The sequence below is a fragment of the Aotus nancymaae genome, unplaced genomic scaffold, assembly GCF_030222135.1.
Source record: "Aotus nancymaae isolate 86718 unplaced genomic scaffold, 86718_ANA_hifiasm-v0.15.2.pri h1tg000022l_1, whole genome shotgun sequence".
In the NCBI taxonomy this organism is placed as follows: Eukaryota; Metazoa; Chordata; class Mammalia; order Primates; family Aotidae; genus Aotus; species Aotus nancymaae.
The window spans coordinates 28,269,523-28,282,888 of NW_026988435.1; the positions used below are offsets into that span (position 1 = coordinate 28,269,523).

Sequence of the window (13,366 nt, forward strand, 5' to 3'; positions counted from 1 at the left end):
TTATCCCACACTGTTTGTTCTGAACTACAGGATTAAATTCTTTTTCCAAACTATAATAAAATTAGGCTAAAATAACCCTCCAAAATGGAATATTACTACTGAGAAAAGTATTGATCACAGGAGGAATATATTTAATATGAGGAGGAAAAGGCATTAAATTTAGCCAGTTACATTAGTAAATTTAAGAGAGACATTTCAGTTAAACTATACCCTAAAAATAAAACACAAAAAGAAAATCAATCATGTGGAGTGGATTTTATCCTTTTAATGACAACAATAAAGATCATCAGGGGAAGCTTACTACTCAGAACAAAAAAGTTAAGTGTCTCAATCAAAGTTGTACTGTACGTACTGGATTTCCCAGTTGTCTTGAAATCAGAACCTTCAAGGTAAGCCTTTAGCACTGCAGTGACAAAATGCATGTGAATTAGATAGGCACTACTTGGGATCAAAATCTCAGGTGATTTCTTCATAGAGAATATCAGAGTATAAATCATTCAAATAAATTGAAGGTATGCTATGCTTAAGAATGGAAAGGGTCAGTAAAGGCAAGATATCAATTATCCAGAAATGAATCCGTAAATCCAAGCATTTCAAACAATGGTACCTGATAAACTGGTTTAAAATATCTTCAAATGATTACAGCTAAAGTTACATGGTAATTATTTAAAAAAGAAACAATATTTTGCAACTGACATTGGAGCAGGACTAACTAATACTTAGGCATCAAAGAACCAAAATAGATGCTTCAAATACAAACCAAAGCCTATGACACGTTGCTAAAGAACAGAAGTCACATTCAATAGTAATTGCTAAAAATTTTCCAAGAACTGATATTGCCCAAATTAGATTTCCATATTAAAAAGAGTTAAATTATTACTCACCATATATCATAAGAATAAATTATAAATGAAATAAGAAAAAAATGAAAGGAAAATTAGAGGAATACTTTCAAAACATGGTACATACCTAAAAAAATTAGAAAACATTCTAAAAATCTCAATGAATAAAAGATTGATGCATTTATATCATAATGTAAAATACACCATATAAAAATATATAGCAGAAATGAACAAGAACTTATGAAAAACATTTCCAACATCTAAAATAATCACTGTTTTAATGTCCAGAATATAAAGTCAATTATAAATCAGAAAGATATTGATAAAAGAATTAGTAGAAAATGGCAAATTATATAATTAAAATATCTAACACTGACTTAGCTTTAACAATAAGGCAGATGTTGCTTTACAAATTATATCTTATTACTAATTGTTATTATATCTTGTTATGTCAACTAAGTTATTCCTCACACTGAAACCAGGGAGAGCACTGGGTGAATGCTTTCCTTGTTTCAGGAATTGTGGTAGACAAGTAGCGAGATCACTAAGAAAGGGGGCTGTGTGGAATAAAATGAAATTCAAGACAAGAAACCAGGATGTACAGGTTTTTTGTAATACTATGAAAAATGTAGATTTTTATAGTAAGAGCAATGGAAAGCACAAAGATAGTGTGAAGTTCCTTGGTGATATTACCAGGTTTGTATTTTACTAGAGGTAATATTATTTGGGTGGAGAACACATGAGGGGGATCCAGGAAAGGAAGAGTGAAACACTGATTCAGGGAGAACAGATACTAAACTAAAATAATATAGTAAATAAGAATAATAGTGTGTTGGATAAGAGTGAAATCAGTTGAAATGTAGAAAACTAACAGATTCAGATGAAGATACTACTTAAAGAAATATAAGTATTCCTAGACATAGATAAATAGATAATAAATAGCTTCATAATAGAACTATCAATTAATATTTTTAATAAAACCTGTCTTTTGTTTGTTTTCTATAAATTATTTGAATAAAATGATATTAATTATGTAAAATCATAGTATTTATAACGTCTATTTAAATGGCAAACTGTGGTTTTCTAGTGAAAAATTACCAAAATTTAAGGGCAAAATACTACCTTATTTCCAAACAATACAAGTTCTCATTTCTGAGGCAAAAAAAAGCAAAATTATGGGAGGAGTTGAGAATGTTCTGTCCTAAATATACTTTAAAAATATATCTCTGTGACTAAAGTGCCTCTCAGTAACCAGAATGTTTTAATAACAATTGAAAAGCATAGGGCAACGTCTAACCAAGCTCACTAAAATGCTATATTTTAAAAAGCATTGCTGAATAGAATCTTTCCCAATGTACTACTCTGTTGTGGGATGTCACTGTGAAACTTTTTTTCAGTTATGTAATATTATCTTGCTTCAAGACTTTTTTGAAATAACTCAGAAATTTTATTTAACAAATAAGTCCTATTAAATATTTTTAGGCAAAAATTATGTTTCATATGCTTTTAAAACATTTTATTAATAAATTTCTATTTCAACAATTTAGAAAGATATTTCTCCTCATTCACTGGGGTAAGATTGCCACCTCCTGCTATCAAATGTTAAAAGACAAGAAAGCTGGGAAGGAGGATTAAAAAATAAAAATAAAAACATGGCGCACATGACCACCTTGGCTTTTTCATGTCAGATTCAGTGGTCTTGAAAGTTGTTCACCTTCCTGGATGGGAAAATATATACTGTAAAATTTTACTAAGAATTTATACTGTACTGCTCTTATTTTTAACACACAAGCATTAATTAGACAGGTTATTTACATTCAGAATGTAGCTAAAGTAAATGTAAGCTTGAGGGATATAGAATCAGTTCTAGCACATGGAGTCCATAAAGAGAAAAAATACTGCACGGATGGATATATTCTAGGCACACACACACATGCATGCACAAAAACATGTATGCTTCTTGCTAAGTTTGAAACATTCATCACCAGAAAGAAATGTATCTTTCATTGCAATTTGAAAATGAAATAAAAGAGAAAACAAAACTACGTAAAATTACCTATTTTGCCACCTACCTCACACCCACAGCACTTATCGCTGACATGTATTTAAACAATGTGCTTGAGCTTGGAGAAATTGAGAACAGCTTCCTGCTCCAATGTGGCCATATCCCAATGCCTGTTGAAGAAACCAGCAGTCACTGTGCCTGCTGTTGGATCAACAGTCTCCTCGCAGGTCATTCCCTTCCCCTGCAACTATGACAAGTTTGTTTATTTCTTTTTCTGTCTAACAAAGATAATATGTAAATATAAAGCAATCTAACTGCTTTTGTAACAGCTCACATCTCCAGTACAAAGCAAGGAGCATGTGTGCGACTCTGGTATTTTCTTCTTTCTTTGGAGCACCACTTTCTTCTGGTCTAAACCTGAATGCCTGGGAACAAAAGATCTAACAGAGCATGTTACATTCATTCCAACAGTGCCGTTAGCTTCAGTTTATTTATTTACTTTTTATTTTTAGATTTTATGGATACATAAAAGTTGCACATATTCAGATACATGTGATATTTTGATCCAATCATGAAATGTGTAATGACCAAATCAGGATAATTGATATATCCATCCCCTTAAACATTTATCATTTCTTTGTGTTAGGAACATTCAAATTACACTCTTTTAATTATTTTGACAATAAATTACTGTTTATAATAGTCACCCTATTGTACTACTTAACACTATATCATTCCTTCTAAATGTGTTTTTACTCATTGACTAATCCCTGTTTATTCCCTCATCCCCGCTACACTTCCAGACTCTGGTAACTGTCATTCTACTTTCTAACTCCAAGAGATCAACATTTTCACCACCCATGTATGAGTGAAAACATACATTTGTCTTTTTTGCACCTGGCTTATTTCATTTCACTCAAGTTCTATCCATGTTTCTGCCAATGACAGGATTTCATTCCTTCTTATGGCTGAATAATATTCCATTGTGTATATGTATCATATTTTTGTATCCATCTGTTTGTTGATGGACACTTAGGGTGATGCTATATCTTGACTGTTGTGAATAGTGCTGCAGTAAATATGGGAGTACAGATAGTTCTTTGATATTCTGATTTCCTTTAGTTTGGCTACATATATCCAGCACAGTACAATTGCTAGATCATGTGGTAGTTCTATATTTAGATTTTGAGAAACTGTCATACTGTTCTCTATAATGACTGTATTAATTTGCATTCCCACCAACAATGTACGACTGTGTCTCTTTATTCACATTTTCATCAGCATTCATTGTAGCCTTTTAGATAAAAGCCATTTTTTAAATTTTATTGTACTTTAGGTTCTGAGGTACATGTGCAGATCATGCAGGGTTGTTGCATAAGTACTTACATGGCAAGGTGGTTTGCTGCCTGCATCCCCCCATCACCTATATCTGGCATTTCTCCCCATGTTATTCGTCCCCAACCTCCCCACCCCCACTGTCCTTCCCTTATCCCCTCCAACATACAGACCCCAGTGTGTGATGCTCCCTTCCCTGTGTCCATGTGTTCTCATTGTTCAACACCCGCCTATGACTGAGAACATGTGATGTTTGATTTTCTGTTCTTGCATCAGTTTTCTGAGAATGATGGTTTCCAGATTCCTCCATGTCCCTACAAAGGACACAAATTCATCAGTAGTTTTATGGCTGCATAGTATTCCAAGGTGTATATGTGTCACATTTTCCTTGTCCAGTCTATCATCAGTGGGCATTTGGGTTGGTTCCAGGTCTTTGCTATTGTAAACAGTACCGAAATGAACGTATGTGTGTATGCATGTGTGTCTTCATAATAGAACGATTTGTAATCCTCTGGGTATATACCCAGTAATGGGATTGCTGGGTCTGGGGTGAGATAAAACATAATTTAACGGGGGTGAGATAAAATATTCATATCTTTGGACCATTTTAAATTAAATCATTTGCTTTTTTGTTATTCAGTTATTTGAGCTCCTCATATATTTTGATTCTAATTGTCAGATGGGTAGTTTGCAAATATTTTCTCCTATTCATGTGGATTGTCTCAAGTTTTTTGCTAGATATAATATTTTTATGAATGAGTACACATCTGTGCTTAAATTAGAAGTAACATAATGCCTTGTGTATGGCAAAATATTTCCTTTACACTTAGAAGCTAAAACAAAAAATAGCTAATTCATTTCTGATATAGGAGAGTTAGTAATTTTTTACACTACTGAGTAAAAATTTTCATAAACAACGTATGTGGTTTTTACAATTAGAAGAATGACTGGGTCAGAATTAATAGATGTTATTTCTGGAATTGTGAAGATCCAAAGGTATGTCTTGTGAAAAGGCTGAAATTTTTTTATTTTTATTTTTTTTCTTTAAATCTTGAACTGAGGAGCAACAAATCTTCAACACATACCTGAAACTAAGCATTATTTGGAAAATACAAAGGCTAATTCTCATCCTAAAACTCACTTTTTATTTTGGGTATATTTAGCAACTTTATTTACATAAAATGAGATTCAGATTGTATAAAATTTCTGGGTTATGTTATCCTAATTCCTCAAATGATCCTATCCCCACGTGTAATATGTCAATGCCTATTCATAAATAGAAAGATATTTGTAGTTATTAAAATTTTTAAATCCCTAAATCATCACACACACACACACACACACACACACACACACACACACACAGTTTTTTTGTTGTTCCCTCCCTGTTTTAGGCAAATAACATATTTTTTCTAATATACAACACTCTTTTTGATTCATGTTTCCATAGAAACCAAACGGTCAGTGTGTTTTTGATCCTTGTTGCTATTGTGAAATGAATTTGGTGGTTTGGGAGTAGGTGAAAATTGTTAAATAATAAGTAAATCTGAGTATGAGCTTTTAGAGAAAACATAAGCCTAAAAAAGAATGAGTTCATGTCCTTTGTGGGGACATGGGTGAAGCTGGAAACCATCATCCTGAGCAAACTATCACAGGAACAGAAAACCAAATACCGCATGTTCTCACTCATAAGTGGGAGTTGAACCATGAGAACACCCCATAGACACAGCAAGGGGAACATCACACACAAGGCCCTGTTGGAGAGTAGGGGTCAAGGGGAGGGAGGGCATTAGGACAAATACCTAATGCATGTGGGGCTTAAAACCTAGATGACGGGTTGATAAGTGCAGCAAACCACCATGTCACATGTATACTTATGTAATGAATCTGCAAGTTTAGCACATGTATCCCAAAACTTAAAGTAAAATTTAAAAAAATTAAAATTAAAAAAAGAGAAAGCATGAGCCTCATGATAAAAATAAAGATTAAATATAAATAATACACTATCAAGTTTAAAACAGAAAAAATAGAAATATTGAAGGAAATAAAAAGTGTAAACACAGACTCATATGAATATATTAAATTTTAATCGTGAATAAAGGTGATACCACTGATAATTGTAGAAGACATTTGTTGTTTTCAAAATGATGCTGGAAAACTGGACACATCACATGAGGGGAAAAGAACTGGCCCTCTAACATTAGAAATGTGGTCTCTAAATGGTTACGAACCTCAGTGCCAAAGTAAAACTATATATTTAGCAGAGAAAAATGGAGACTTTTTGTGAACTAAGTAAAAGGACTTTATGAAAATTGTGTTCAAAATTATAATCCAAAGAGCAAAAATAATGATTACATTGGAAGTCATAGTCAATAAAGAATACCATAAATAAAAATTACTGACAGCTGACAGCAGAAAAGAAGGTATTTTTCATGTCTAAAATTTTTGAGAATGATATATAGGACATAAACTTACATTAACGAGGTGAAAACACAAAATGAAATTTTCTAAAAATATAAAGAGGACATTTATAAAGTAAGGGATATTAGTTACTTTTTAACTGCTGTGAAAATTACCACAAACTTAGTGACTTAAACAATAAAAACGTATTCTTTTTTAAAAAATTATTTTTTATTCAGTCTCCGTAGAGACTGCCAAAAATTGCCAACGCTGACTGTATTTCAAGTAGTCATGGTGGGGTATTGGGAAAAGTTTTCAATTAGCAATAATCGCGCCTCAGATAAACCTCATTGGCTACGATACTGCCACTGCGCAAAGCTTAAAACGTGTTCTTTTATAGTTGTGAAGTTCAGAAGTTTAAAATTGCTCTCCACCGGATAAAGTGAAGATGTGAGCAGGCCTGCTTCCTTCTGAGGCTCTGAAGGGAAAATCAGATTCCTTATATTTTTCAGCCTCTGCAGGACTCCTGCATTCTCTGACTTACAGTCCTTCCTTGTATCCCTCCAGTCTCTTGCTTCTGTCGTCACATCTGCTGCTTCTGCTTCTGATCTTCCTGTCTCCCTCTTATCAAGACCCTTGTAGTTACACTAAGCACACCCACATAAACCTGGATCATCTCTCCATCTCAAAGTCCTTAATTTAACCACGTCATTAGAGTCCCTTGTCCAGGTAAGGTAACATTCACCAGGTTCCAGAGATAAGGCATGGACATCTTTAGGGAAAAAGAAGCTTTGTTTAGCCTACCATGGAAAGGGAGCCCAAACAAGAAGCACTGGGATAGATGTTCAGAAGTTACTAGTAATGGAATAATTCCAACAAAAACAATGAGATGCCTAGATATTCAAATAAAGTCAAGCCTTGGTGGAAATTTAGGGCAAAAAGAATGTTCAGGCCTTGCTGGTGGAAGGGTGGAATGGTGTAGCCATACCAAAGAGCCATTTGACATCTCAAAGTCAAATTGCTTATAGAAATGTACAGAGGACTCAGCAGTGTCACACCCAGTAAAAAAAATGTTTTACATAAGTCTATAAACTTGTGTGAGCTAAAATGCTTATAATAACATTGTACTTGATGGTGATATTTGAGGTCAGATATAATATTTGGAGGCATCGCTGGCAGGGAATAAAATATTTGGAGGAAAACTATGGAGTATGATGCAGCAGTTATATGCACTCGATTAGATGTTCACAGAACTACTTGATGGGCTTTAGTGCAATAGTGTATATGGAACCAAAATATATACATGGATATGCTACACACTCCCTCACATAAATATGACAATGTATGTATATTCATATATAATTATGTAATTGTGTACATACAATATTCTGTATATTAGAAAACACAATCAAATAAATATAATATGCAATAAGGACATTTAATTGTTATCTATGGTGTTGAGAGAAACAAGTTTGTGGTATGAAGATGAAAGAGAATAAACGAATGACTGCAATGCACAGATTGTTGATCATAACATGCCATCAACTGGGTAGCAACGTTACTTCAACCCTGTGCATCTGAGATAGAAAACAATCATGAATATAGGCCAGACTGGAAATATCTCTGAAATATGCTGACAAGCTAACTTATTTCAAATTTATTGAATGCTTATTCTTGTTGTTTTGGATTTTCCCTCTCACCGTTTAATAGTTACTTTCATGTTTCAAGAGGATATTCAAAACACTGATTAAGCAGTATAGACACCAGCCAATCAGAACAGATGCACAGTGTAAACTGACATATTGGGGTAAGCCTATTTAATAAGAGTGTCACAGGTACATTACATTATAGTAGCCACTGCAAACAGATTAAAATATTGGGTGAGTATCCTGCCAGTCCTTTAAATTCAATTGTACAAAATATTTAAATTTGAAATGTACATCTTCCCAGAAAATAGATGTCAAATGTTTACAATTATTCTAACCATGAAATTGGGAATATTTTAATATGCTTGGATGGAAAATAAAAATGACATGTAATGTTGACTTTAAAATACACACAAGCATATTTTTCCCACTGTTCTACATGAAAGTATTGAACTTAGTAACTTGTATTTAACTTCATAATTGAGTAAAATGATATGAGAAGTCCAGGATCCAGTTGTATTTAACTGTTTTAATATACTTTCCTTCTATTGGGGTCTTACAGAAGAAAGTGTAAGATGTCTTTCATGCGACTTTGAACTGAAAAATATAAGTAAAATCTTGCAATTTGAAATACTCTAACTATTTGAGCACTGGAAAAAGCAAGTGAATTTTTTCAACATCATTTAATAGCAGGTAAAAGTTCCTGTGTATGGGAAATAGACTTGTAGGGTGTTGTTGTGGAGGAAGGGCTGGAGTTAATGTGTAAAGACCCCAGATAGGCAAACTGAGGGGAACATGAAAGGAGACAAAAGGATTTATTGAACATACGTAAAGTTACATAGTTTCCAAAAGGGAGCCAGTGATTATCTAATAAATTTCTAGTGGCAAAAGAAGTGGACAGTGGGAAGAGCCTATGATCAGTTGCCAAATTGCCAAAGGAGGAGCACACGAATTGGTGATTTTCCTTTGAAGTCTGAGTAGAAAGTAAAATAACAATGTCAAATGGTTTTCAAAGGGATTCAGTTACATAAGCTAGAAAGTGTTAAGAAAAAAAAGTTTCCTATGACTCTGCCACTTACTGGAGCGTAACAATTAGCCTCCACATGAAGTGAAGTGGTGGTTAAAATATTTAATTACTGGATTTTTGGATGGGAGAATGCTTGTTTGTACTATTTGTCAATTTCCATGTAAATATTACCAGAATGACCAGTATAAGCTATCAATGTGTAATGTCAACTGGCTTGCATCATTTCTGAAATTTAACAATTGGCCCTTGTATGCAGGTAGAAGCTAGTTCTAATACATCATTAGAACTTTAAATTACTGTGAACTTTAAATTATTAAACTGCGTAAAGCCCTTTGCACAGTGTTTGGCACAGAAGAACAATACATATTAGCACTCCCTGAATTTCTTTTTCAGTGCAAGAAAGGATGCTTTCTTCTCCTATTAGTATCAGATATGTAAGTAAATATAATTAATAATAATATTCATAACTATATAGACAAATATGAGATGAATAAAGGAAGTTAATCTTGACGGGCAAGTGAACATCCTAACATTTCAATAGTTGTATATCACTGACCTGTTTGATGTTGGGAGGAAAAGGCATATGTAAAGAATTACTGAGCTGGCCTGTGTTGTCCAAATTCAGCACATTCCAAAGAAAATTTGTTCCTTTATCATGTTCTTAGAGATAATCTCCAGACTCTTGGCATATCCTACCTGAAAAGAATGTCTGTTTCTCTGTGACCATGGACCAGGTCAGATAGTCTGGGAAAACATTTTCATTTGCAGTGAAGTCCTTGGATCATGTAGTATTCATTGACCTAAAGAGAGAATGGAGATTGAGTAACTAATGTCAGACATGAGAGTGTGCCTTATCTATATGACCAATCCCCACTAAAAACGCTGAACACAAAGGGTCCAGTGAACTTCTCTGGTTGGCAATACCTTTTGTGTACTGTCATTGTTAGAATTAAGTTCTGTCTCTAGGATTCCACTGGGAGAAGACAATTGGAAACTTGTGGCTGGTGTCTCCTGTGGTCTGTTCTTTGCATATTTTACCTTTGCTGATTTTAATCTGTATCCTTTTTATATAATAAACTCTAACCCAGAGTATAACCAAAAAAGCCCAGATGGTGAGATAGTTGAAGTTTAAATTTTATAGCTTCTTACTTTTCCCAACTTTTCCCCACAATTTTAATTATCTGGCTCTTCTTGTTCTATATTATGTTCCAGTCCTTACATTATGTCTTATTGTTTTGTTTAAAAAAATGTCGTGACCTACTAATCTTCACAAAGAGGTTAGCTACTGACAACATACTTGCATGCTTTCTCAGTCATACTTGTATTTTAAAGACATTTATTAAAGTTAAAAGTTTATTGGACTAAGTTAATGATTACTAAAAAGGAAATTCTATCCACTGAGATGGACAATAAACACAATGCTAGAAATGAATTCTATATCAGTGGAAGATTTGGCCATATCTATAGAAATGTTTGGGTGACAAAACTGGTGTGGGAATACAACAGTTGAGGGCAGTTGAGGGCAGAGGCTAGAGATTCTACTCAGCCTCCCACGATGCACAGGACAGACCACCACAACAGGGGGTTGGCTGACCAAAATGTCAGCAGTGCAAAGTTGAGAATAGATGCTCTGGAGTTAGCTTTAATCATTCAGCCTGAAAGCAAAGAAGAAATTCCACATTATTTCAGGGAACCAAACAGCAGTAAAAAATGTCTTAGTTGGCAAAAGTCAATCTGTGAGGTTTATAATTTCTAATGAACAAACACAAAACTATAACCCAGGAAACTAAAGAAATTGAAACTACATAAAATGTAATCTCAGTTGTAATCAGTGAACAGAGTTTAAAGCATTAGGTTTTTTTTTTAATTTTTTTAATTATACTTAAAGTTCTGGGGTACATATGCAGATTGTGCAGGATTATAACATAGGGGAATTGGGGAGGGATAAAATTAGAAAATTAGGAAAAATACCTAATGTAGATGATGGGGTGATGAATAAAGCATTAGTTTCTAAATATATTTTGATTTTTTTTTATTAGGTTAACACTGAAGTAACAACTGAAGAAAAATTTCCTACTTACTAGGTGGTAATTTCCTGTAGTTTATTATTGATAGTCAATTTAATTGGAAAAAAAGACATATTTGCTTTTGTATCTATAAATTCAAAGTATTAATAAGCTGATGCTTTGTATGTGCTTTGTATGAAAAGAAATATTTCAGTCATGGAAAAATTTACACCACTTTAAATCTCTTCAATATAATGTTTCAGTTAATTTACCTCTAAGTTTTCAGTTACAAATAAAGCATTTTAACTTTCACATTTTAAAATGAAAATAGCATTGCCTACCATAGTTAGACAGCCATTGAATTTTTGAGACGGAGGGTCTTGGAAACTAATGTCAGCACAGGGGAGTTTCAGTGTTTTTAGCCATCAAAAATATTGTTGATCACATAAAAGGTTATCCTTTGTCCCTGCTCCATGCACATAAAATTCTGATTGATGTCAATGGGAACCACGTGCAGCTTTTGAGGGCACTGAAGTTTGAAACTTTATGGTGTGTTTGGAATATTTTTGAAGTCCAGTTTATGAGGAGAAATGCAGCGTTTGAAAAGTAGTTCTTCAGGGCTTATGATTATCCACTGAGAACAAGTTTAGATCGCCTATTTTACATGCAGCGTTAGGCTGGAATTGCAAAACACAACATGGGTAGGGAGAAGATGATTTATAATGGATTGTTTCAGTTGACTACAATTCCTAGATTTATAGCCTTGAGGGCCCCGTGGCAAATTGTCCGCCTCTTTTTTTGAACATTAATATTCATGAGTTTCTTTTATTCAGCTGCAATAGTAGTATATATTTATTTATTCATAGTATTGCTATAAAATAAGTGTATAACTTTCCTTCGCATTGTCCACGAAATTCATCAACAGAACAGATGAGATCACCATTACGTCAACGAAGTCATCAGTAAACTGAACTTTTAAATTATGACCAAGTACGTGTTTGTAAGACCTCTTCATATTTTTTGGTGCTTATCTTGATAAATATATTTAAGTACTCTACAAAAAACTCCTTGAATGTATTCCTACAGCAAGAGATCAGACATTGACCAGGTAAATATAAACACTACAAAAATAAAAGTGATGGTTTGTCTTAGGAAATCCCAAGTACATTAATCTGCTACACAGCACATGATACAACATTTATCAATTATAACATAAAATTAAGTAAAATAAATTATTATAATATAACATATAATTTTAAAATAATCTAGATTTCTTACATAATAGCACTAAAATCACCTAACCATTCAAATACTCAATGACAATTACAAGTAATATAAAGAACAATTACCTACTCCCATTCATCAAATATCAAATTATTTACTTGGATTAGCAGATTCTTGAACAAAATGCATATCACATATACAAATAATCACTTTTTTAAAAATCTGAAACAGAATTGCTAATGTTATCTGAAACTTCCACATTTCCCAGTTTGAAGGTATAAATGATATAATCCAATTTATATGTCCTAATTTTGCCTTTCTTAACTAGCTCTTGTTTCCATTTTGGACCCTACTCAAGTTGTGCTTAGAGCTGCTGAAACTGTGCAGCTTCTCAGAGACATCTTTGTGATTTTGCTACTTTTGGGTCTTGACAGCTCATCCAGTCTGTGCCTGATAATCCATCTCAACCATACATGAAGGAAGGTGTTTAATCAGCAACCAAGAAGGAGGACTTCTATGAGAAGAACAATAAATGACAGCCTTTCAACCAACAACAAATCTTTACATTTAGGAAGATTTTATGGTGAGTATGCAGGAGTTATGATGAAAATAATTGAAAGTAAAAAGACAAGAAATGGAATGCAGAAAAGAAGCCAAGAAAGGGAAGGGAGAAGGCAGGAGAGATACAATTTGGTTAGTTTTACATTTTATGTATACAACAGAAAATTACTTCTTCTGCTACTTTGTGGCTGTCATAGGTTCCTCAAAAATTAGTCCAATAACCAGAGAACAAAACTTCCATGCTCTTTTTTCTTCCATCATTTCTTGTCGCTGTTAGACAGTTCCATTGGCTCCACTAGATCTACTCCCTCTTCTCTATC

General features: G+C 33.5%; 1 long non-coding RNA gene and 1 other non-coding gene across 2 annotated transcripts in view; both read right to left on the reverse strand.

The window, feature by feature from the left end:
- Nucleotides 1-2,956: 2,956 nt before the first annotated feature.
- LOC105708309 (uncharacterized) overlaps nt 2,957-13,366 on the reverse strand; it is a 68,310-nt gene continuing 57,900 nt past the window's right edge. The window contains exons 2-3 of the long non-coding RNA XR_001105283.2: nt 9,952-10,055; nt 2,957-3,017 (exon numbers count right to left, since the gene is read on the reverse strand). This is a non-coding gene — a long non-coding RNA (uncharacterized LOC105708309). The remainder of the gene's footprint in view (nt 3,018-9,951; nt 10,056-13,366) is intronic.
- On the reverse strand, nt 6,822-6,962 carry LOC135276467 (U4 spliceosomal RNA). The gene has a single exon (XR_010344002.1). It is a non-coding gene; the product is annotated as a U4 spliceosomal RNA (small nuclear RNA).